Below are 22732 nucleotides of genomic sequence, written 5' to 3' on the forward strand. Positions count from 1 at the left end.
TGAGATCCTTAAGTAGTCATTACTTAGCCATTTAAGGGTCTCACTAGGCAGCGGCCTGGGAAGGCCGACCATGGGCCTACCCACCCAACCTTGGCAGAGACAGGATGGCAGTATGGTTCCGGTACTCTACCATCCCACACATACCCAAGCTCACCACCAGTGAGAGCATAAGAGTCCGCCCAAGAAGACACCAATACAGTTACCTCAACGAAGTTCTTCCTCGCAAAGGAGAAACAGCCTCTGGTCATCTGGGACTATGGCAATGTTACTTTTACAAAAGGCTTTGTCCAATGCCGGAGTTTCTGATGCATCAGAAGGTCTGATACCTATATGTACAAATCCGCAAGATCCATTCTATCTTCAGAGATCTCAGTCTGATGAAAAGGAAGAAACAATTCTCACTTAAAGAAAAGAAAGACTCGGGCAGCACGGTGGCGCAGTGGGTTAGCCCTGCTGCCTCACGGCGCCAAGGTCCCACGTTCGATCCCATCTCTGGGTCACTGTCCGTGTGGAGTTTGCACATTCTCCCCATGTTTGCATGGGTTTCACCCCCACAACCCAAAAGATGTGCAGGGTAGGTGAATTGGCCACTCTAAATCGCCCCTTAATTGGAAAAAATGAATTGGGTACTCTAAAGAAAGACTTGCTTTTCTCTTAAATCTCTCAGGCTGTCCCAAAGTACCTGACAGGCAATGAAGTATTTTTGGAATGTTGTTACTATTGGAGGAAACATGACAGCCAGTTTGTGAAAAGTAAGATTTCAACATTAGCAGATGAGATCAATAACCAGATCATCTTATTTAATGATGTTGTTTGAGGTATCCATATAGGGAAGAACATTAGAGAGAATTCCTATGCACTGCTTCGAAGTAGCGTGGTCTTTTTATGTCCAACCGTGAGGGCAGAAGGGGCCTTAGTTTAACAGCTCTTACGCAAGACCACCCAGCTGACAGTGCAGCTCTCCCTCAGTACTGCACTGGGGCCTCTCGCATTTTCCTCAAGATATCCCAAAGGACCTCACAGCCAATGAATAGAATTGACAATTAACTTCAGCTTTTCTATACCAGGGAAGAGAAATGGGACCCTCTTAAAATGTGCGTGGAACCTGGTGAGGGTTAGCTGCCCTTTCCCCAGGGCCTGTCCACACTGATTGTCTTTGCTGATGTAAGATGATTGGGAGGGTTGGTGAAATAATGCAAAGCTGGTGATGCCCGTGCTACCAAATGTCAACATCTGGCTCTTCCAATTCCGAGACTAGAACGGTAGTATACTGGGGGAGGGGAAACACAGAAAAAGGTGTTTTTTGATATCACCTCCTGAGTGACTGAGCTCTATCTGATCCCTTTGATGATCTTACATACCGCAATTTAATCACTCTGATTAGCCTCTGAGATCTTGGTTGCTTGTTCACATTTCATTGTCATTTGCCAGAGCAGAATACCAGCAAAATGATTTATTCTGCGGCGCGAATCAAATGGCCTCCCCCCCCTTTCCCGGACACTCGTTTCACGAAAGATAGCCAATCAATGACTGGGTCTAATGGGTTAAATATATTTCGGAGCAACAGCTGAAAGCCAGAGTTAAATTTTGATCTGCTTTCTGTTATTTATGACTAAATTTAAACCTTGTTTACAGGATAGCTGTAAATTTGGAGTCACTGAAAATTTACAGCTGCTTCGAATCAAAGATCGCAACAGGCAGGCCGGGACTCAGACTTAAAGGGGCTCAACCGCACGTAAATGCAGCTTTGTAGCGAAGTGGCCTGAATCATAGATCATAGAATTTACAGTGCTGAAAGAGGCCAGCCGATCGAGTCTGCACCGGCCCTTGGAAAGTGCACCCTACCCAAGCCCACACCTCAGCCCTATCCCCGTAATCCAGTCACCCCACTTAAACTTTTTGGACACTAAGGGCAATTTAGCATAGCCAATCCATCTAACCCGCACATCTTTGGACTGTGGGAGGAAACCGGAACACCCAGAGGAAACTCACGCTGAACACGGGGAGAACGTGCAGACTCCGCACAGACAATGACCCAAGTTGGGACCCTGAAGCTGGTGAAGCAACTGTGCTAACCACTATGCTACCATGTTTCCCCTGAACGTCGCCTCCTGCCTTTATGGTCCCGGCGGACAAAGCCAATACAATATTGCATATCCCGCTGGTGTTTTCTTTTAAGCCAACCCCCCCCACCTTACACACACACACACCTCCTTCATCCAATCACTGGCAGCCGTTCCGCCAACTGTCTGTGCCCTAAACTCTGGAATTCCTTTTCCCAATTTCCTCTGTGCACCCCCCCCCCCCCCCCCCATGCGCCCCACCCCACCAGCACACCCAGTTCCTTTAAGATCCATCCATCAATTATTTTCCCAAACTTTTTACCTAATGTCTGTTCCTTGGGCACAGGGCCATTTTTCTTTCACCCTCCTGTGACGTGGCTTGCGAAGTTTAACGGTGCTACATAAATGAAAGCTCTTGCTTCTATATTCTATATTTATTGTGTATGGTCATATGGCACATTGGGGCGGTGGTCTCTATCTGCTCCCTCCTTGCTCACCTTTATGGCTGAAACCCGACTCTTTATACTCTACGGTTTAACGTACGCACTGGCGAGTTTTGACACGTCTCTGTGCAATGATCAACTCAGAGCTCGTTTCAGTCCATTCTGTTGTTCTGTGAAGAGATCCAAGCCTGGGAATTATTTAGAGTAAAGCTTGACTCCATTATTGCTCAGCAATTGACTCACAATTATTTCCCAAAAAAACGTAGACTGGCACAATTATCAAAACCTTCCAGTGTGGGGCCCGTGATGCATCAACTATACACAGCTTCATAGATCCCAGCGGCAGACTGCTGTGCAGATAATTTCTAATTCCTCGTTCATGTTTGAGCTTAAGTAGCGAGAGCTGGCGTGGCATGCTCGGAGCTGAGCTCTATCGCTGTCTTTCTTCCCGGAACTTCCAAATTGATACATTTTCCAGCAAAGGGCGTCCACCAGCAATCAAAAACAGTACGCTTGATTGATTCTTCTTCCTTATCCCAGGTCACTGAGCTCAAACATTCCACCTGGAACTCTTGGTCAGTTTGCTGACTTTTTAATTCCTCCTCTATTTTCTACTTGCTTTATTTTGTCTTGTTGGTCCTATCAGGTTCTGCCTGGAAGCACGGCTTTGCTGGTGGGATTGCATTTCCTCATCCTCATTTCCTTGTGTAAAATGTTCTGATCTGAAGAAAGTGTGCTCAAATCCCACTGCGGCAATCTGAGAATCTAAATCCAGTTTTAAAAATCTGGAAATTAAAGAGAAACTGGAATTCGGAAGCTGCCGTGAAGCCGACGGGTTGTCGCAACGAAAAACCCTGTTGGTTCACCAATGTCACTTCAGGAGAGGAAATCTGCCAGCCTGACCCAGTCTGGCCTACCCTTCCCATATTGATGCGGTTGACTCTTAATTGTTGTCGACAGTGGCCTGGCAGGCACATCGATTGTATCAATCCGTGAACAATTAAGGATGGGCAATAAATACTTGCGTTGCAATTGATTCCAGCTTTCCAGGATGAATATAAAAGACAGTGGGTGAGATCTTCCAGCTGGTTACGCTTTTACACACTAATCTCTTATGCGGGATTTTGTCAAAAGCCTTCTGAAAGTCCAAATATACCACATCCACCGGCTCCCCCTCATCAACTCTACTAGTTACATTCTTGAAGAATTCAAGTTCAATTTCACGGGCAGCATGGTAGCACATGGTAGTCGATAGCACTGTTGCTTCACAGCGCCAGGGTCCCAGGTTCGATTCCCCGCTGGGTCACTGTCTGTGCGGAGTCTGCACGTTCTCCCCGTGTGTGCGTGGGCTTCCTCCGGGTGCTCCGGTTTCCTCCCACAGTCCAAAGACTTGCAGGTTAGGTGGACTGGCCTTGTTAAATTGCCTTTAGTGACCAAAAAGGGTAGGAGGGGTTATTGGGTTACGGGGATAGGGTGGAAGTGAGAGTTTAAGTGTGTTGGTGCAGCCCCGATGGGCTGAATGGCCTCCTGCTGCACTCTATGTTCCATGACTATGACTAATTCCAGTAGATTCGTCAAGCATGATTTCCCCTTTATAAATCCATGTTGACTCTGTCTGACCCTGCCACTATTTTCCAAGTGTTCTGCTACAAAATCTTTGATAATGGATTCTAGAATTTTCTTATCCACAGACGTCTGGCTTACTGGTCTATAATTCCTCGTTTTCTCTCTACCTCCCTTTTGAAATAGTGGATTTACATGAACTACATTGTATAATTTCAAGAAGGAACTAGATTTGGCTCTTGGGGCTAATGGGATCAAGGGGAAGGAAGGATATGGGTATTGAACTTGATGATCAGCCATGATCATAGTGAATGGCAGAGTAGGCTCAAAGGGCCGAATGGCCTACTCCTGCTTCTATGTGTTTTACATGTTTCTATGTAAATAACCTTGGTACTTGACAAGGAGGAGCTGCAGCCTGAGCATCAATGGGTGCTCACAAAACCTACTCGCCTTAAATGCAGCCACTGTCAGATAGCAAACTGGTACCGATAGGTAAGAAGTTTCTACAGCCTGGCTGTATTTGTACACATACTGACTATGTTAGTTACCAATAAAGCCATGGCATTGGCGCTTGCTGTACTTGCAATATGGACTTTTGGAGCTATCAAATGCACAGGGTACAGCCTGACTGACATGGGTGGACCATTGAACAGCACAAGAATTTGTCCGACTCCGGCTTAACTTCAACTGCAGAACACTACTCCCTAGCAGGACGGTGCATCCTGTCCATTTCACGCTCCTGCCATCCTTAAGACGCCAGTGAATACGATTGGCCAGCTGGTACACGGTTTTGTGCTGTCAACGAATCATAACCTCTTGAAATAAATCAAAGTTATTCGATATTGAACTAAATACCAATATCCTTGGGTTGTGGGGGGGGAGGTGTGTGTGTGTGTGGGGGGGGGGGGGGGGGGGGGGAAGAGACCATTGACCATAAGCTGACCTCTGACCTGGACCAGCCATGGCTACAAGAGCAGGTGAGAGCCTGGAAATTCTATGTTGAGTAACGCACCTGGTTCGCCGAAGTCTGTCCTCCATCCACAAGACACAAATCGTGGATGGAATGCGCTCCACTTGCCTGGATGAGTGCAGTTCCAACAACACTCAAAAAGCTCGACACCATCCAGGACCAAGCAAGCATTCTGTTTGGTCAGCGCCCCATGCACAAATTAAACATTCACTCCCTCCACCACCAATGCACAGTGGCGGCAGTGTGTATTATCTATAAGATTCACCATGGCAACGTACCAGGGCTCATTCGATAGCATCTCAATCCGTGACCTCTACCACCCCGGCCACCAAGAGCAGCCGGCACATATGAACAGCGCCTCCATCCCGACTTGGGACTGTATCGACGTCCCTTCACTGTCACTCGGTCAAAACCCAGGAAGTCCCTCCCCAACGTCACAGATGGATCACAGCAGTCAATAAGGCAACCAAGAGCAGCTAAGCATTGGGTAATAAATACTGGCCTTGCCAGCAATGCGTGCATCCCATAAAAAGATATTAAAAAACTGAAGTGCACGCGACACAGACTTAGAATTAAAATTTCAGTTAAGGGCGTTGAAGCTCCCTGTGAGCATTCGATTGGAATGCGCTGATAGGAATTGAGCTCGCGATGAACAGCAGGAAATGGAGGTGCGCATCGGGAAGAGGTGCCGACAGCTCCAGCTAAGATCAGCTCGTTCCTTTGCAGCTTACTTTGCTGTGTTGCCTTTGAAACATCCAATCTTATGCCGAGCAAGAGAAATATCTTTTTCCGAACCTGCAACAACAGAAAAGATGAACTGCAGGGAGATGGGATTTTAAATTGCGATCTCGGCGCCAATCGTTACTGCACAAAGGGTAAACCCATTCCAGCTCTTGGAATGTTCACTTTAACCCATCCGAGATGGCGGCAGGAGTGTCACGACAGAAATAATTCATCAATTATTTTTTTCAGCACATTGCCCTGCGCTTAAAGTTGCCACATCTGGGCCTTCCAACTGTGACTGCACGTCAAGACAATTCATGTGAAGCTCTTTCTCAGAGATACGATAAGTTGTTACAGGAATGCATCTGTTTCGCTATTGAGTGGAAATGGGACTTTGGAAATGTCTCATTGCTTCTGTAGAAATGAAGAATGATAGAGCCCCGCCAATGCTGGAACTTTGAAATAAGAATAGAAATTGCTAGAATTGTTCGGCAGGTCAATGGGAATCAGAACGAGAAAGGTTGATTGAGTTGTTGAAGGATTTCAGCTGAAATGTCAACCTACCTTCCTCTTGCAGCGGCTAACTGATTTGTAGCTTTGTGTAGTTTAATCCTATTGGGAATTCTCATCCTTGTGTCTAAATCCCTCCATGGCCTCTCCCCTCCTCGGCGCTGTATCTTCCTCCAGCCCTACGAACCTTCGAGATCACTGCACTCCTCCATTTCTGGTCCCTTGTGTATCCTCCACCTCTTTCACTCCACCATTGGCAGCCAGGCCTTCAGCTCCCTAAGTCCGAAAAGCTCTGGAATTGCCTCCAGAACCTATCTTCTTCTCCCGCCTCTTTATGATGCTCCTTAAAGTTCTTTGACTATTCTTTTGGTTCTGATATCTCCTTACACATCGTAGGTAAAATCTTGTTTGATAATGCTCCTGTGAAGCACCGTGGGACATTTAAATTAACAAAAACATGTAAACGCAAGTTGTTGTGATTGCCCTGGGTTCTATTTTGCGGTGAGTGGTGTATAGTTTGCAATAGGCCTTTGGTTTGGGAGTAGTTTCTTTCTGTCCATGCTGACTTGCCCTCATCTTACCTGAGGGCCCATCCCCTCCTCTCCATTGCACTCCTCTCCCTCCTTTCTTGGTCTACTGCTCCCCACCCCAACACTTGCCCCTGTTGATGCACTGTTGCTGAGGTCCTCAAGGTGGACCACCATAATTTCCACCTTTATCTCTGACTCCTTCCCCCCTTCCTCAGGATCACGTATTGTGCCTCTTTGTGGGTTGGTGAGCTCTGTTGTCCGGGAGGCTAGAGAATAGTACAGAATGATGTCAACAGTGTGAGTTCAATCCCTATATCAGCTGTGATGGTTCATGTAGACCTTGCCCACACATGATGAAGAGTGGTGCCCCTCAAGCTACATAAATAATTGTCTCTCACTAATGGAGAGAGATGGGTGGCATGGTGGCATGGTGGCATAGTGGTTAGCGCTATTGCCTCACAGTGCCAGGCACCTGGGTTAAATTCTGACCTTGGGTGACTGTGTGGAGTTTGTACCTTCTCCCTGTGTCTGTGAGAGTTTCCTCCTGGTGCTCCCATTTCCTCTGTCATGTGAGATGACCTTTAAAAAATGGGTGTTTATCAATGGGTGTGTATATAGGTATCTGTAGTGAGAGTACCTTTAAGAAATGGGTGTTTATTACTGCAGTGATGTCAGAGAGTGGGTGGAGCTGGGCTGTCTGTCAGCTTTTTACTTTCGTTTTAGGCTGTTTGCTGCAGGGTGTGTTTTAGTTTCGTTTTCAGAGCTGGGTAGCTGCAGTCACAGCCAGAAGGTGTATTAGAGTCTCTCTCTGTAATCTAAAGACTATAAATCGATCCTGGTGATTTAAAACTAATAACAGTGGTGACTTTAACCTGATCCTGATGTGCTTCTGGTAAAAGGTGTTTTAAGTCTCATGGATGTTAAAAGGAAAGCTTAAAGGATTACTTAGTGTTGCATTCTTTGGGGGTTGTATTTGAATTAATGGTTGCTAAGTTGTTCACTGTATGTTTTAAAATTATTAACTTGAATTCATAGAATAAACATTATTTTGCTTTAAAAAATACTTTTCCATTTCTGCTCCACCACACCTGTAGAGTGGGCCGTGTGCCCCCCATACCACAATCTATCAAAAGTTGTGGGGCAGGTGAAGTCCATGATACACTTTGGGGTTCTCTAAACCCTGGCCCATTAACAGGTCCCACAGTCCAAAGATGTGCAGATTAGGTGGACTGGCCATGCTAAATTGCTCCTTAGATTCTAAAGATTAGAACATAGAACATAGAACAGTACAGCACAGAACAAGCCCTTCGGCCCTCGATGTTGTGCCGAGCAATGATCACCCTACTCAAACCCACGTATCTACCCTATACCCGTAACCCAACAACCCCCCCCTTAACTTTACTTTTTAGGACACTACAGGCAATTTAGCATGGCCAATCCACCTAACCCGCACATCTTTGGACTGTGGGAGGAAACCGGAGCACCCGGAGGAAATCCACGCACACACGGGGAGGACGTGCAGACTCCACCCAGACAGTGACCCAGCCGGGGGATAGGGCAAGGGATTGGGCCTAGGGAGGGTACTCTTTCAGATGGTCGGTGCAGACTCGAATGGCCGAATGGTTTCCCTCTGCACTGTAGGAATTCTACGCCTATGCTTCTTCATAGTTAGGTGGTTATTTTTTACTGCTGCAGTGACAATGGGCCGAATGGCCTTTTCTGTGCTGTAGACCTCTATAACTACTGCTAATTACCATACCCCATGTTCTACAAAAGACACTTAATAGGAAATCATTTTAATCTGTTACATTTCAATCTCTAAAATGACTCAGTGCTGGTGGTTAACCCCAGAAGAGATCGGTCTCCATGACCTATATGCTCATCCAGACCAAACATTACACGATCAGACAATACGAGCTGGCTTAATTGTGGGTATTTTCAATTTGTTCAGAGTAAGGATGAAAGATCCCTAGTTACAAAGCACTGTATTTGGAAAGTTGCATTCAGTGGCCAGAGGGTTAATCTACAACTAGGACGGATTACGTAGCGATTATCACATGGCTGTTTGTGGGAGCTTGCTCTGCACAAATTGGCTGCTGGGTTTCCTCCATTGCAACAGTGACGGTGCAGCAAAAACCACTCAATTGGATGTAAGGCATGTTGGAACTTGCCGAGGTTGTGAAAATTGTACAAGCCTCTTTAATCAGCCTCTTTAGATCGAATATGCCCCAGCATTTGTATCGGTTAGATTTCAAAAAGAAATTGGGTGGACGACGACAATAAAGTGGGGGAGTGGAACTGACTGGATTGCTCTGTGGGGAACCAGCATGGTGCTTGATGGGCTGAATGGCCTTCTTCTAGGCCTGTAAATGAGTCATTGTCTCTTTATTTCTCTTTGACTCAGGATACTATTTCCTTGTGCGTTCTGTTCTCTATATGGCCTTTTTATTTGATGCTTTCAATATCAGTTTATATAGAAATAGTGCAAACCATTAACACGTCTTAAAAACTGGTCAAGGATATGAGTGAGGTGTTCCCGAGGGAGGAAAGTAGTTCACCGCACATCAAGGTTACATTAAGGGCAGCACGGTAGCATTGTGGTTAGCGCAACTGCTTCACAGCTCTAGGGTTCCAAGGTTTGATTCGTGGCTTGGGTCACTGTCTGTGCGGAGTTTGCACATCCTCCCCGTGTCTGCGTGGGTTTCCTCCGGGTGCTCCGGTTTCCTCCCACAGTCCAAAGATGTGCAGGTTAGGTGGATTGGCCATGATAAATTGCCCTTAGTGTCCAAAATTGCCCTAAGTGTTGGGTGGGGTTACTGGGTTATGGGGATAGGGTGGTGGTGTGGGCCTTGGGTAGGGTGCTCTTTCCATGAGCCGGTGCAGACCCGATGGGCCAAATGGACTCCTTCTGCACTGTAAATTCTATGATTCTATGAGGGTTCCACATGCTGGTAAATATTAATATAGTCAAATCGTATTCATTAAGGCCGGGGATTTGGTCCTCTTCCTTAGCTGGTGGAAGGCCTCTGCCGCTGGTCAAAATTGGCAGGTGGGTCCCAGACTTGGACCAGTTATCGATGAACTTTCTGATTGTAGAATGTTCCACAGATCTGTGGCTCTGACACAGGGCAGTGGATAGAAATCCGAAATAAATCAGTAATCGCGTCCAAAGCACCATAAAGTTATGTGAAGTGACATTGCCGAGGGGGTGATATCACGAGGACACAAAGTGGCCCGCCCGTCTCTCAGGAAGGAACATTTGGAAATTTTATATTTATCCTTTAATTGTATTTAGCATCTGCTTTGTGAACTCATTCTTCACTCTCTCACTACCGTCGCATGCAAACAGCAAGAAGCAGCTCGTGGTGGGAAGGTTTGCAGGGAAGACCGAGGGCACTCTCAAACCTGTGCCAGCACTTAGCACCATAATTATGATTTAAAATGGGAATTAATAAGTAATGTATAGTTTCTGAAGTGGGCACCCGGGACTACATTTCCCCTTCCTTTAAATGTCCTGTAATTTTCTTTTGCAGAATCCATTTCATAAAAAAAAGCAGAGCCAAGCAAAACATCCCACCCAAGGCAAGCTGTGTCCCCTTTTGACCTTAAGCATGCCTTGTTTCTCTACCTTGGAACAGTGATGTTGCACACAGCACCTCAAGTCCCCACTAATTCCGAGGTATCTATGGCCTTGACACTATAACAAGCCTCCAAGCATGTGCAGTCAAGTGTGTGCGTGTGTGTCTGTGCGTGTGTGTGTGTTTGTGTGTGTGGACAGATTATGAATGTTTCATGGCCTTCCTCTCTACCTCAGCTTGGAAAGCTTTCACCAGAAGGGTTATACAAATCCTAATTTTTCTCATCCGCTCCAAGATGAACATCTTGACAATGGCAAATTGTTGTGCTTTGACACGGGCATTCACCTCCCGTGACTGAAAGTTGCGACAGGCACAAACTCTGACCTTTCTACCCTTAGCCCCTCCCCACACACTCTACCCTGGGAGATCAGCTATTACGCAACCTGCGATGACCAGCCAACACACAGACGCACTCTCGAGAAGCCAGTGATTAGGCTAGCAATTCCTTCTGTTGAAGATACGTATATAGGGCCAGCCCGGCACCCTGGCAGTGCCACCTGGGTGCCAAAGTGCCCAGATGGCACTACCAGCTGACAGGGGCACTGCCAGGGTACCAGGTTGGCACTACCAGGATGCCAAACTGGCAATTATGGCATGGTGACGATCCAACCAGGGAGGGGGCCCCGCACAGATGTTTGGGGGGGGGGGGTAGTGTTCTGGGGACCCTCCCACAGTGCCATTAGAAGTGGTGTCCTGATCTCTTGCCACACTGAGGAGCTCCTCCGTGCACAAAACGGGGCCATATGCCACCTCGGCCACACATTACCCGTTGAAGCCTCCTAACGCAAGTGTTGTTACACAGCATTGTGTTCCTCGGCACTGCGGGAGTAAGGAAACACGCGGCTAATCGCGTTCACTATGGGACTTTGTTCCCATTTAGTTAAATCCCGCCCACAATTTCTACTTGGGGATCACTGGCCAAGGAATACACTTGGGCATTGGGCTGGTTTTAGCCAATATAAAATGACGCTCAAATTTCAGTGCTGACTAATCATGAGAAGCACAAGCATAAACTTCCCTTAAGTCAACGCAATCAAGCATTACAATCAATGAGAATCGATTGCTGACTGTAACAGGGGGCATCCTCCAGCACCATAAAGAAAAGTGGAATTGCCAGAAAAATCCCTTCAACTAGCTGATTTAATACTCTTGGTCTACTTTTTAATTTGCTTTGCTTGACTGCTTTGACCCACGTAAGAGACCGCCTGAGTCCAGTGTAAAGTAGCTGAGGGCACAACTCACTTGACAATTAAAATTTTCCCTCTTAGCTCAATTTCATTCAAAGTTGCCCAGATGATGCCAATATCTGGGCGGGAATCACGCAGAGCTCGTCTGCAGTGGCACAAAGTGGAATCAAAACAATCCAACAGTCCGTGTATTCCACTGCAGAGTGCCTAAGCTCTAGAATTACCTGTGTCAATCTCTCCGGCTCTCTATCTTTCTGTCTTTCTCAACCTCCTCAAAACCTACTTCCTTGGCTAAACATTCAGTCACCTTCCCTAATAGCTCCCAAAGTGGGTCGATGTCAGATTTTCTTTGATAACCGGCCACGGCAGCACAGTGTTTAGCGCTGTTGCTTCACAGCTCCAGGGTGCCAGGTTCGATTCCCACTTGGGTCACTGTCTCTGCGGAGTCTGCACATTCTCCCCATGTCTGCCTGGGTTTCCTCCGGGTGCTCTGGTTTTCTTCCACAGTCCAAGGGCGGGAGTCTCCGACTCCCCGCCGGGTCGGAGAATCGCCTGGGGCCGGCGTCAATCCCGCCCCCGCCGTGTCCGGAATTCTCCGCCCCCCGAGATTCGGCAGGGTCGGGAATCGCGCCGCACAGGTCGGCGGGCCCCTCGCGGCGAGTCTCCGGCCCGCGATGGGCCGAAGTCCCGCCGCTGACAGGCCTCTTCCACCGGAGTGGATTGAACCACCTGCCTGACCAGCGGGATTGGCGACACGGGCGGGCCCCGGGGTCCTGGGGGGGGGCTTCGGCACCTTTGGGGCGGCCCGACGCCGGAGTGGTTCAGGCCACTCCATTCCGCCAGTACCCCCTGCCCCACCGGGTAGGGGAGAATCCCAGTCCAAAGATGTGCAGGTTAGGTGGATTGGCCATGATAAATTGCCCTTAATGACCAAAAAGGTTAGGTGGGGTTACTGGGCTACAGCGATAGGGTGGAGGTGTGGGCTTGAGTGGGGTGCTCTTTCCAAAGGGCTGGTGCAGACTCGATGGGCCGAATGGCTCCCTTCTGCACTGTAAATTCTTTGATGCAACCTTGGGGGCAGGCGGTTTGTAGCTGGTCACTTGCGCTGACTACTTCAATCTGACCGTATTATTATAGACATAGAATTTACAGTGCAGAAGGAGGCCATTCGGCCCATCGAGTCTGTACCGGCTCTTGGAAAGAGCATCCTACCCAAGGTCAACACCTCCACCCCATCCCCATAACCCAGTAACCCCACTCAACACTAAGGGCAATTTTGGACACTAAGGGCAATTTAGCATGGCCAATCCACCTAACCTGCACATCTTTGGACTGTGGGAGGAAACCGGAGTACCCGGAGGAAACCCACGCACACACGGGGAGGATGTGCAGACTCCGCACAGACAGTGACCCAAGCCGGAATCGAACCTGGGACCCTGGAGCTTTGAAGCGATTGTGCTGTCCACAATGCTACCGTGCTGTTGTGTCAGTGGGAGCCTTTCCCCACAGAATGAGAATGACCCTTTAACAGCCATTCGCCAATGAGCTTCCCTGCAGCCTTCATATACCCCCTGCTTGCAAATGTCCCTTCTCTGAAATACAACTGCAGCACTTTGTGGCATTTTGTTAAAAAGCATCCATTTCCTCGCTCCACCCCTCATGAGGAATGTGAAGGTACTGCATTCACAATTTCTTTTTCAAATAAAATTTATCAGATGGCCTCACAATCCCATTGAGCTCGAGTTATTTAATACGGATTTTAAACACATGCAATCTCCCATTTTCTTTCAAATGGCACTTAAACGTCAGAGAAATTCAGAGAGGCTGCTCTCCTCGTCTACAGAAATGAAACAAGACCTTTAAAATGACACCTCTTTAGCTCAAGCTATATTAATCTAATGGGAACAGGCCTCTGTAAAATCTGCAAGTCGCAGGGAGTCTGATAAATCTGAATGACATTTTTGCTATTTGTAAATTGACAGAGGGCATCCTCGGTTAAATGTCAGGAAAAGAAATCAGAGCGAAATACCACGTGAAACTGCGCTCAAATGTCGGAACAAACTAACTGTGACACTGGGAAGTGAATCTTTTCAACCAGCCTAACCCCCACGAGGATTAGGGGGAAACCATTGTTGATCTCCCTATCGGACTCGGGAAGTAAAAACTTCCAGGACAGGGGCGCGAAGGCTACTGAGCTCGAGCTCATCACAAACAAACAGAAAAGCCGGCCCGAAGCAGGGCCTGGTGCAGTTTGCTCCCCCAGCAAGGAGTTGCTGCTTTGAGTAGGATATGGTTGAATAAACCTCTGTTCTCTTCCTGCTGGCTTCCTCAAGTTACTAAACTGCCGACCCTGGACTCGCTTATGGAACCGCCTGGCTGCCCAATAATTTGCTACCCCGGAACGAAAGGACATAACAGTTCGGGATGCCACAATCCGGGAAATTGGAAGCCTTTGATCCAGGCCTGGAAGACAGTGTGTGGAGTGCATGAGGTATTTCGTTCAGGCGAACGGAATTTTGGGAGAAGACTGTCGGAAGGTTCTCCTGCTGACCGCCTGCGAGCCCAGACATTTGGGGTCATTAAAAGCCTAACATACCCGCTGCACCAGACTGCAAATCGTTTGATGAGCTGGTTGCTTTGGTTTCTGAAGCCTATGACCCCCATCGAGCCATCGAGCTTGCGGAGAAAGGAGTGCAGGCGCTGCAGGGGTCCATGGACTATGGCATCCATAGTTTGGACCCCCCTTCAATTCAAACTCCCACTGCAACACGGGACAGTGCTGGTCTGAAAGGGCAGTCCAGGGCAGGCTACCTGGAGCTACTATTGACCGGTGGCATACCTCCCCAGATAGTGAAGGGCGAGTTCTCTGTTTCAACTGGAAACATGTTTTTCAGGTGGGACATCCGGAATCTGTACGATGTACTGGGCAAAAACCTCGAAGTATTCCAGGAGGGTCTGGGCAGGATGAAGGGGGCCTGTCTCCTGATGATCTGCCCCAGTATTTTACCGTGAGGCCGGTCCCTTAACATATTGCTCGCCAAAGTTGAGGCGGAGCTTCGGCGCCTCCGGCCCAGTACAGTTTGCGGAATGGCTCACACCTGTGGTGCCGGTAATGAAACCTGACAAATCTGTCTGACTCTGTGGAGATTTTAAGCTCACAGTGAACAGAGCTTTATGCCTGGACCTGTACCCGATGCCTAGAGTGGACGATTTGTTTGCAGAACTGGCTGGAGGATTTTCCTTCACGAAACCTGACATGAGCCACACTTATTAACAGGTGGAGCTGGACCTGGAGTCCAGGAAATTTGAATACACCCGCCTCCCATTTGAGATTTCATCAGCCCCAGTGATATTCCAGTGGGTAATGGAGAATATCTTGCAGGGCCTGCCGAGGTGGCCGTCTATTTGGACAGCATGCTTATCACGGGCACCAGGGAGAAGGAGCATATGGACAACCTGTAGGATGTGCTCTGGCGGTTTTCCCATGTAGGCGCCTGGCTAAAGAGGAGCAAGTGTGTGTTCTGCGTTAGAGTGGTGACCTATCTAGTTTACAGGGTGGGCAGGGATGGTCTACACCTTGTGGAAGATAAGGTTTGGGCTCCAAAAGGGGCCTCGACCCCAAGGAATGCCACTGAGCTCTGGTCGTTCTGAGGCCTGGTTAACTACTTCGGGAAGGTCATTGCAAACCTGGCTACTTTATTAGCTCTGCTCCATGTATTATTGGGGAAGGACCAGGAGTGGTTCTGGGGTGCTTTACAGGACAAAGCATTTGCCAGAGTAAAAAATGGTCTGTTGTCCAGGCAGCTCCTCCACCCACCACGATCCGATTTGACCACTAATCTTGACATGTGATAGCTCCCCCTGCGGAATTGGGGCGGTGCTGGCCCACAGATGGAACAACGGTACCGAGCGGCCCATTGCTTTCACTTCAAGAGCCCTGTGGGACACAGAGCAATGTTGCAATCAAATCGAAATTTAAAGAGGTATAAAAAAACAATTCTCTGGCTTTATGCACACACGGCTGGCACGGTTCCTTTTCAATTACCGCACAATAGCCACATGAGACGACAGGACTTGCCCTGGCGGAACTGTTGATGGGCCGACGACTGAGAACCCAGTTGACTCTCACATTTCTGAGCCTCAGCAGGAAAGAGGAGATGCAGCAGAAGAGGCACCACGACTTGAGGACACCAGGGTGGCAATTCCACTCAGGGGATTCAGTCCATGGCCGCAATTCTGGCGACGGGACATTTTGGCTCCAATGCGACATGCTGGAGAAAGTGGGTCCAGTCTCGTACAAAATTCAGCTTCATGGGGAGATTTCAACGGAAGCATTTGGACCATCGGAGGAAGCGGGAGTCCGGGCACTTAGCGGTGCCCAAACAGCAGAATTCCCGTCTCCTCAGTGTCAGGAACCGGCCCTCAGCCTGGGGTCCCGATGGAAGAGGATAACGACAGATCAGAGATGGGCACAGACAGTGCGGATGACGAGAGGTCCCGGCAAGCACTCTTCGGAGGTTGGCCAGGAAACGGTGATCGTCAAAGCGATACACACTGCCCGATCCAGAGCTGCTGCAGGCGAAAATGTAACCACGGGCAAAGTGGCGCAGAGGGCCCCCACCATTGGCAGCTGAACGGGGGCTTTTGGACTTTGGGGGAGAGGGGTGTTATAACCCCCCCCCCCCCCCCCCCCCCCACACAAAGACCACGAGGAAACCATTGTTGATCTCCTCACAGTATGAGATTCCCAGATAGGGGGCAGAGGCCACCCAGCTGTAGCTCGTTACAAAGAAACATAAAAGGCGGCCCAAAGCAGGGCCTGGTGGGGTTAGTTCTCCCAGCAAGGACTGTACTGGGAACGAGTTGCTGCCTTCAGCAGAATATTCTATATAGTTGAATAAATCTGTTCTCTTACCGCTGGCTTCCTCACGTTACTAAACTGAATTAACAAACTGAACTAATCTCTGTCAGATTAGTTATTCGGGGCCTGTAAAGCGGGAGGAAGTCAGACTCGGATCCTGTTCCCAGTTGCTATCCATTGGTCCTTTCTGGGCACACAAAGTAAGCTTGCTATGAAGTCCTTGCTGAGGTCCAGCCATTCACTGACTCTAGATCCTCACACGTCAGATGGCCAAATACTGCAGCGGAGCAAGAATAGATGTGTCCATAGTTATTTACTTCACTTTAGTTATTCAATCATCATTTTACAAGGGTGTAGTGAGATTGCAATTCTTCCTGGTGCATAAAACACATTGGGCGGGTTTCTCAGGTCGCCGACGCCGAAATCGCATTTGCTGATTGGCCGGAGAATCCCTGTCTGCGCTGGAATCGGGCGTGGCGCCACTTTGGCGACTCTCCGCCCACTCCAAAATGGCATACTCTTTGAGTAAGCGGCATGCCATCGGGAGGGCCTCAGGACGTCATCTGAGGCCCTCCCCCGATGCTCCGCCCCCGATGGGCCAAGCTCCCGACGGCGTGGAACACTTATCCTTTCTTTTATTGCGGATCCAGCGTGGCGGCTGCGGACTGAGTCCAGCACCGCCACAGTTCGGGGGGGGGGGGGCATTCCGCTGGCAGGGGGCCTTCGTCAGGGGCTGGAGCGACTGGTAGGGAGTGATCTGGGGATGGCAAGGCTGGTTACAGGGGGGCAGTTTTTGGCAGACCAGGTCCACGCGTGGCTGGCGCCATGTTGCACGGTGCATCCGCCGCTGCGGGCGGCCGCCGTGCGCATGCGTTGCCACGGACCCAGCAATTCTCCGGCCGTATCCACAGGTAAAGCCGGGGATTGTACACCGTGCGGCTGCTAGCTCCCCATCGGACAGAGGATCGGCGCCGCTTTTTCTGCCGTAAAACGCCACCGTTCCCACGCTGGCGTCAGCATTTAATCTGCAAGTCGGAGAATCCAACCCATTCTGTGCAAAAGCACAGAAAATGACCAATGTGTGGTCACATGTAAATTCAATATTAGCCTCTGACCTTGGACAAGGTGCACTGTTGAAAAGCCTGTATTACATTACTACTTAAATCACTCTCGCCATTTCTGCCTTAACCTTCTCTAACCCTTCACGGGCAGTAGTCAGTGAGTGGACATGTCACTTGTGGGAAAAGAAAATTGTAAATTCTTCCAGAACGTTCTAATTTTATTTTTCCCATTTTCTCTTCACCCTCAACACGATTAGTGTAAATTACATTTTTTTTGTTGCGCCTCAACTTCCCTGCTTATCAGTTTTGTGACAAGCTGATTTCCATATTAACTGCTTAATACAGTTTGCAATAAGAAAGGGCAGTGAATACAGAGGCTGTGCGACTGCACTCGAGGTTCAACTGGCCGGCACACCTCGATACATAAATATCTGTGGGAAGTTTGAAAGGATGGGCTTTTAATCTATTTTCTCCTGCTGCCTCTTCTCACACTCCTCTTGCAACGCATTCCCCAATTCCCTGCTGGGCTGTTGATGGGAATATTCATTACAGTTTTTAATAAAGAGCCAACCAAATGATTCAGTCAGAAAGCACAGCAATTTTAAAATTATTATCCTGCTCTGCAAATTCCTTCATGGCTTTGCACCCGTCCCCCTCCTCCCTCTCCATCCCCAGTCTTCCCCAACCCCCTTCCCCATCCTCCCCAACCCCTTCCCCATCGCTATAACCTTCTCCAGCACTACAACCTGCCAAGGCCTCCCCAACCCCCTCCCTGTCTCTATGACCTTCTCCAGCCCTACAACCTGCCAAGAACTTGACATTGCCCCAACCTGAATCTCTTCTGCCACCCCTCGCTTCCCTTAGTCCCAGCAGTGGCTTCAACCATTTAATACTCAAGCTCTGGAATTCCTTCCCTAAACCTCTTCACCACTCTATTCCTCTTTTAAATCTCTTGAACCGACTGCTTGCCTCTTTGGCTTGTTGGTGTCAATCGTCGCCTGATCCCGATCCCGTTAAAACGCCCTGAGACAGTTTCTTATGTTATTAGGCGCAAGCAAGTTGCTGTTATTGGCTGAAAGGCAATTTTGTGGCTTCTGCAAAATGAGGCGGGGCTGCTGAAGCCCTCTGTCTGAGATACTGAAGCTTCATTACCACCCCTTCAGGGTGTTGGGTGGTGGGGCAGTCTGGTGGGTAATGAATGTTGCTTCTACCTTATATTGCCACCAGCTCCTCTGGGGACCTGAGCACAGTGCTGACTTTGTAAGTACTGTCTGAGGGACATCTGAGAGACGAGGCATTAAGTCGAAGCCGTGTGACCCGTCTGAATTTTTAAAAATTCATTCATGGGGCGTCATTGTCTGTGCCAGCATTCATTGCCCTTGCATTGAGTTTGGCTCTCTCGGCCATTTCAGAGGGCAATTAAGAGTCAACCACATTGCTGTGGACCTGAACAGCAAATTTCCTAAAAGGACTTTAGTGAATCAGATGGGTTTTTATGACAATCAACAATGGTCATCATTGGACGTTTAATTCAACATTTTTAATTAATTCAAATTTCACCATCTGTGGTGGTGGGATTTGAACCCAAGTCCCCAGACCATTTCATAGATCATATAATTCCATAGAATTTACAGCGCAGACGGAGGCCATTCGGCCCATCGAGTCTGCACCAGCCCTTACAAAGAGCACCCTACTCAAGCCCACGATTCTACCCTATACCTGTAACCCAGTAAACCCACGTCACCTTTTTGGACACTAAGGGCAATTTTTTTTAGCATGGCCAATCCACCTAACCTGCACATCTTTGGACTGTAGGAGGAAACCAGAGCACCCGGAGGAAACCCACGTAGACACGGTGAGAACTTGCAAACTCCGCAGACAGTGACCCAAGCCGGGAATCAAACCTGGGACCCTGGAGCTGTGAAGCAAATGTGCTAACCACTATGCTACCATGCTGCCCATTGCCTTGGGTGTGTGGATTATTAGTTCAGTGACAATATCACATCGCCTCCCCGCAATGCAAAAGAATGTAAAAGATCCCATGATATTAGATTCTAAGCAAGGGAATTCTCCTGCTCAGTATTTATCTCTCAACCATCTGGCCATTATTGCATTACTTTTGGGAGCTTGCTGTATTTCTTTTATTGAAACATATGGGTCACTGGGGTGAAATACACCTGGAGATCTGCACATAGATTCCGTCTCCTTATTTCTGGGCGGATATACTTGCTTTGCAAGTAGTTCAGAGAAGGTCCACTGGGCTGATTCCTGGGATGAAGGGGTTTGTCTGATGAGGAAATTTTGAGCGGGTTGAGCATATGCCCATTGGAGTTTACGAGAATGAGATGTGATTTTTCTTGAAACTTTTAAGGTTCTGTGGGTGTTTGACAGGGTAAATGCTGAGGAGATGCTTCTTCCTGTGGGGGAACGTAGAACTAGGAAGCACAGTTTAAAGATAAGGGATCTCCCTTTAAGATGGAGTTGCAGAGAAATTTCTTCTCTCGAAGGGTCATTAGCGCTTTGAAAATGTTTCCACACTGGCTGGGCCATTGAATAGACTCAAGGCTGAATTGGACAGGTTTTTGATTGACAAGGGAGTCAGGATTATGGGGACAGGAAAGCAAGTGGAGTTAAAGCCACAATCTGATCAGCCACAATCCTATTGAATGGCAGAGCAGGGTTGATGGGCTGAATGGTCTAATCCTACTCCTATTTCTTAAGAATAAAAGGCAGCTAATTGGTGGGGAAGTACATTGGAGTGTGACGATGATACGAAAGGCACCAATTTCTTTTTTTTCTTCACTTCACGGGATGCTTTTTTTTCTTCACTGCAGCTTTGCCAAATGGCCGCCCTCCATTAATAAACATCTGAGGGTGCGGATAAGATTGGAACCTGTCAAGGTGGCTTGGTGGCGCAGTGGTTAGCATTGCTGTCTCAAGGCGCCGAGAACCTGGGTTCAATCCCGGCTCTGGGTCACTGTCCGTGTGGAGTTTGCACATTCTCCCCGTGTCTGCGTGGGTCTCACCCCCACAACACAAAGATGTGCAGGATAGGTGGATTGGCCACGCTCAATTGCCCCTTAATTCGAATTTAAAAAGAAAAAGATTTGAATCCATCTGACTGGTAGGCGTGCGGAAGGTTTGTGAACAGGTCAAAGGGTCATGGTCATGACTTTCAAATGGGCAAACCTGTCTTCCACCAGTGCTCTCTGACTGGCATCCAGCCTGCCTTGTAAATGGGACAGTTCTCTGAGCATTCTGAAGCCAGCACGAACAGTACCACTTCTAATTGATATAAATATATAGGGGATTGAGCCAGAGAGAAACAGCTTGCCTTTATCCACCCTCTGAAAGTAATGTATGCATGTGTCGGAATGGGAACATCATGCCTGGGAACAAGATATTTTTTCATGTCCAGTCAACATTTTAATTATTAGTTTCATAAGACTCATTACGATCGGGATATATTCGTTAGTCAAATGAGTGATGTGTGTTAGTTAGTCACATGAGGGAAGGCATGATAGTTACATGAAGAATGTATGTTAGTCACGTGTGCTTATCACATGAGTGAATTTATGTCAGTCAGGTGAGGAGATTTATGTTCGACACTGGAGGGTCTGTATGTTAGTTACATGAGGGATGCATGTTTGTCATGTGAGAGGGTGTATGTTAGTTACATGAGGCAATGTATGTTAAGTCCCTCAGGGGTTGTATGTTAGTTACATGAGGGGATGTATGCATGTCGTGCAAGGGGATATCGGGTAAGTACTATCACTGTCTTATCTCGTATATGCAAGGATGTATTATAAAACAATCTCTGCCCTTATCTATCTCCTTTGTTAGTGAATAGAATCAAAAAGCAGGGGCTTTGTTATAATTATAAAACATTGTCACCGCACTTTCTCACTGTCAGTCATTGTGAGTACTTGAGAAGGTGTATTATAAACATTATTGATGTCCTTTCTCACTCCCACTGTTACTCATTGTGACTGTGTGAGGGGATGTGTTACACATTTAATTCTCAACTCCGCAGGTAGGGAAGTCCCCTTTTCAGAGAATCTTTTTCTTTTTATAGAAGGGGGAAATCCTGATAAACCATAGGCCACTGTTTCAAGGCAAATACATGGATGCCTTAGGTAATGCGCCTTATGAACAAATGAGGTTAAAATTGTCTTTGTGAACGGTGACACAGTAAGTTTGTCCATTGATTAGCTGAGCACACACGCCAGGAATGTTCCTGAAATGTGCTTAATCGGCAGATGTCAGCTCAAGCCCATAAACTTTGTATTTGAAGCACATTATATTACAATGAATGAAAATGAAAATGAAAATCGCTTATTGTCACGAGTAGGCTTCAAATGAAGTTACTGTGAAAAGCCCCTATGGTAGTTACATTTTAGTATTTCCATGGCTGTAGAATCCCTATAGTGCAGAAGGCCGTTCAGCCCATCATGTCTGCACCGATCCTTCGAAAGACCACCCTGTCTGGGCCCAATCCTCCCCTTGACCTATCCTTGCAACCCCATCCAACCTTTGGAAATTTAGCATGGCCAATCCATCTAACCTGCACATGTTTGCACTGTGGGAGGAAACCAGAACACTTTGGCCCTGCCCAAAGGTGACTCCCCCCCCCCCCCCCCCCCCCCCCCCTTTCCGGGCAGCAGTATGTGTGAGCCACACAAACCGCCGTTGACATTGGCGGCCCCGGAATATCCTGCTGGCAGCCAATGGTGAGTGACCTGCTCCACCAGAAAGCATGCCAATGTGTTCCAACCAACTTTGAAAGATGGAATTTGGCCACATTTTGACTTCCAAGGGGAAAGTGTGGCTTGTCGGGTTAGTGATTGGGACCACTGCCCCACACAGGGGAGGCCGACAATGCCTCAGCAAATGTACTGAGCTGTGGCCAAAGCTGAGATGATTGCAGCTTCTCCGTTGCCAGTCCAACATGCTTTACTGCGATCAGTCTGACTTGAGCACTTGTAAAATTTATCAGTGCGAACAGAGCCATAAGCAGTAACTGAGGGAATAAGGTCTGAGCCAGGCAGTCCTGAAAGACACCCAATCACTTCAAATGGCGACAGAAGCTTGGCTCCAGGGACAATACAGCAAATAAAACATCATTTATTCTCCCTATACAAAAGAATGTTGTTTGGTTACACCATTGCAAATACAGGCAGCAA

General features: G+C 48.1%; 1 protein-coding gene across 4 annotated transcripts in view; it reads left to right on the forward strand.

Annotated features, from left to right (window-relative positions):
• Positions 1-22732, forward strand: part of mafa (v-maf avian musculoaponeurotic fibrosarcoma oncogene homolog a (paralog a)) — a 393941-nt gene that overhangs the window by 328803 nt on the left and 42406 nt on the right. The window lies entirely within an intron of this gene.

The sequence above is a fragment of the Scyliorhinus canicula genome, chromosome 9, assembly GCF_902713615.1.
Source record: "Scyliorhinus canicula chromosome 9, sScyCan1.1, whole genome shotgun sequence".
Taxonomy (NCBI): Eukaryota; Metazoa; Chordata; class Chondrichthyes; order Carcharhiniformes; family Scyliorhinidae; genus Scyliorhinus; species Scyliorhinus canicula.